Genomic DNA, 4,328 nt, shown 5'->3' on the forward strand with positions numbered 1-4,328 from the left:
TAGATCTTAAATTTGGATATGCTACATTTTAATTTATTTTAATTTATATTATAAGGTAACCAATGCGTATTTGACTTTGAAAATCATAAGTTTTTAGGACATTAAATCTTTATTTTTTATTATCATCTTTTATTAGATGGTATCATAAACTGGATACTCACTTCCACGTCTGTGATACTTGTGTCAAATTTTTGTATCCATAAAGCATCAATTTATGATTCAACATAAAATTTCTTCTTCATTTGAATTACAAACTGTTTGTTGATGGAAATTGTTTAGTATTTTTTGTTGATTGTACTTTACTATTTGACATTTGTATGCATGTTTACTCAGGTTTCTGTGTGGGCTTGTGTGTGTTTAATGCCAAGCTCATATAAGTAAGTGAACCAATTGGATTTTGAGGCTCATCATTTGATGGATCTTCCAAGCAATAATCAACTAGATGTAGCAGAAAAGCAAGCCATGTCAAAAAAGTTAGAAAATCAAGTACATGATCCCAAGGAAGAGGAAAATTCGAAGAAAGAAGAAGAGGATATGCAAAATAATGCCATTTTTTCTGTCCATTCCATAGACAACGGGAATGGAAAAAGGTATGCCATTATGGTTTCTGACTCAAATTTGCTTAGTGAGCATCTCGGTCGAGATATATCAATCCACTGTCTTCTTCGATTGGCAAGATCTGATTACGGTTCAATTGCTGCGTTGAACAAGAGCTTTCAATCACTAATTAGATCAGGAGAACTATATAAGTTAAGAAGAAAAGCGGGCATAGTAGAACATTGGGTGTACTTCTCTTGTGAAGCCCTTAAATGGGAGGCTTTTGATCCAAATCGTAATCGATGGATACATTTGCCTATAATGACTTGTGATCCATGTTTTATGTTGTCAGATAGGGAATCGCTGGCTGTTGGTACTGAGCTTCTAGTCTTTGGAAAGGAATTAATGGCTCCTATGATTCATAAGTATAGCCTTCTGACAAATATGTGGTCAGTTGGAAACATGATGAATACTCCGAGATTCTTGTTTGGTTCGGCCAGTCTTGGAGAAATTGCAATACTAGCTGGTGGTTGTGATCCATGTGGCAACATATTGAGCTCTGCTGAGCTCTATAACGCAGATACTGGAAATTGGGAGACCCTTCCAAACATGAATAAAGCAAGAAAAATGTGTTCAAGTGTATTTATGGATGGAAAATTTTATGTCCTTGGTGGGATAGCAGCTGACAAAAAAACACAGCTTACATGTGGTGAGGAGTTTGATATGAAGACGAAAAACTGGCGTGAAATACCGAACATGCTCCCAGTACAAACTGGAGAGACACCACCTTCTTTTGGTTCCCCTCCCTTGATTGCAGTTGTAAAAAATATATTGTATGCTGCAGATTATGGACAACAAGAAGTAAAGAAGTATGATAAAGACAATAACTCTTGGGCCATCATTGGAAGCTTTCCTGAGCAAGCTACCTCGGTGAATGGTTGGGGACTAGCATTTCGAGCATGTGGAGATAAATTATTATTTCTTGGAGGTCGCATGATGGAAATCAATGCTTGGATCCCAAAGGAAGGAAAACCACAATGGAATCGGCTTGCAGGAAAGGAATCCGGGAGCTATGTGCGTAACTGCACTGTAATGGGGTGTTGATGGAAGTAATTTTACTTATTTAGGTTATTTCATGTTTTCAATTTAGCTCAAAATATTGTTGTATAATAACTTTTGGTTTGTTGATGTGGGTGTTGCTTTTATAATATTGGATTTATGTGGTTTTTATTATATATTGTTGCTGTTGTTTTTAATTTCCATTTTCTTATCGGTGTTAGTGAGAAAGTATTTAGCTAGTTATTATTATGTAGGGTTGTCAAATGTTTTTATTTGATGGAATGAGAGATATACATTGGAATAGGGGTTTTATGTTTTGAAGACTAAAGCGGAAGTTTCACAAAAACAAGGGTTTAGATTTTAACATTTTTTTATTTATAACCTATAACTCAAAATGTTTGATGAAGTTAATAAGGTCAATTTGACACTAATGATAGCTTCTTGTGTTAGAAAGATTAAGTCATAATATGAAACTTATGAAATTTGATAATAAAATATGCAATAGGTTTTAGTCCTATATTTACATAGTTAAATGTGCATAATTTCTTACAAGTAAAATTCACCTGAAATAAGATACCTTTTTTTAGGCTAAAGTGCACTTTTTCCCCCGTAAGTTATAAAAAGTTGCGATTTTGGTCCCTTATGTACAAAAACTACAATTTTAGCCCTCTAAGATTTAACCCCTTGGCATCTTTGGTTTTTTTGACCAATTTTGACCGGTCAATGTCTACGTGGCACGCCACGTGTGTAATTATTGAATTAAAAAAAATTAAGATAAAAATAACCACAGATGACCTGTCATCATCAGATCGTTTAAATGGTAATAATAAATGCATGCTAACTTAATTGCACCTAGTAAGACTGTGGTTATATCTTGCATATAAAGAATGATGTAATTTATTTCAACTCCTAAGTTTGCATGTGTCAGTATCGAATTTAGTGTGACCAAGAGTATACGCATATGTCAATTGCATTCAAATCATCATTATGAAATATGCTTATAATTCACCCTTATTTGGAAAGTCTTAACATCTTGTAAAAGGTAGAAAAATCTAAGATGTTTTATATACATCTAAGCCAACTTACACCTTTAGATAAAACATATTGCATGTGCCTCTAGAATGAAGCCTTCAATCAGGCATAAACCATACCTTTATAATTATTTTCCATTCAGAAGCTTCCATTTCAACACAAGTCAAGCCTTCAATGTTAGGTGAGTTACATCTGGTTGTTCCCTTTGGTACCAATGAATTTGATTTCTTCACCCTCTGGTTATAAAGTAGTCAACTTCAACATGCATTGGATACTTTGCATGTAATTTATCTAATCACTGGACTTTACTCAAATTAAATCTTCACCATCCTCCAAGTCTAATATGGTTGACAAACTCAGAAAATAGATCATCTGTTTAGTGCCTCTGTTGTTTACAATAACCAAAATATTATCTTGCGACTCATCATTCTCAGTTGATTCAATTCCTTCTTCGCTGCAGCGAAGAGATAATATAATGCATCCTATGAGTAAAGTGCTCATAGTAATTTAGGATGATCATTGTTTGCTGCAACGAAGAGATAATGCACCATATTAGTAAAATTCTCATAGTAATTTAGGATGATCATCGTTCGTTGCAACGAAGAGATAATGCAACCTATGAGTAAAGTTTTCATAGTAATTTAACATGGTTACCGTTCACTACAAGAAAGATATAATGCAGTCTACACGCTAAATGCCCGTAGTCTCTTTAAGACTGTTTGCTGCAATGAAGAGATAACACAGTCTACATGCTAAATGCTCATAGCCCCTTTAAGACCATTGGCCACAATGAAGAGATAATATTGTGGTCTATATGCACATAGTAGGATTGGTAAATTATATTGATATGAAAAGCTAACTAATATTAATTGTAGATGTGTTTGAAAATTTAAGTGTATGACTAACTATTGGTTCATGTTGTGCATTTTATCGAACAATGTTATCTTGAATGGTGGTCATTGTTTGATGTCAATATGATGCAACTATATAAGTGAGAAATGTTTTTCTCTTCTTAGTGGTCCAAACGAGAATATAGATTTTATATATTTTTTTGATAATTAAATTGCATTATGAGATTTAACCAAAAAAAAAAAAAATTGCATTATGAGACACCGTCAAATTTCAACGGCTTTGTATTTTTAGAAGAGGGTCTTGTTTTAGTGGATTAGGATTGCCAGACCAAATATATGATGAGTTGCTGTTAGTCTGTTCGCCGATCATGATTTGAAATTGGGTCGTGACAAAGATGGTATGTGTCCAACACAACCTAAGTTTAACTTATTATTTCTAACAAATATTTGTACAAACTGCAAATATGGAATGAAACTTCCAACAACTATAATTTCTTTTCCAGTATAAAAATAAGTTCACTTGAATTGAAGAAGTTAACAATCCCGTTGTGGAGGTCCATACAAGCAGACTGGCATTATTCACCATGAGATGGTTCTTATGAACATTCATGGAAGATAGAAAATAAAAAGAGATATTTAAATAAAATGGCTTATTCTCAAATAAAAAGAAATATTCTGAAGAAGAAAAAAAAACTGTGAACACATCTACAGCTTATATGTATATCCTCTCAGTATGAGAGTTATTAGATATTTTGTAATTCAACAAAGTTGCATTTATACACTTGAGTTTATATGAAACTTACTCAAATATCCTCTTTATGAAAGTAACTTTGCTCGACTTTGTATAAA

The 4,328-nt window shown here is 33.2% G+C and overlaps 1 pseudogene; it reads left to right on the plus strand.

Annotated features, from left to right (window-relative positions):
- The first annotated feature begins 339 nt into the window (after positions 1 to 339).
- Positions 340 to 1,725, plus strand: LOC146926927 (F-box/kelch-repeat protein At1g74510 pseudogene; annotated as a pseudogene).
- The last annotated feature ends 2,603 nt before the right edge of the window (positions 1,726 to 4,328 follow it).

The sequence above is a fragment of the Medicago sativa genome, chromosome 4, assembly GCF_051527215.1.
Source record: "Medicago sativa cultivar Bolivia chromosome 4, Bolivia_mono, whole genome shotgun sequence".
Lineage (NCBI taxonomy): Eukaryota > Viridiplantae > Streptophyta > Magnoliopsida > Fabales > Fabaceae > Medicago > Medicago sativa.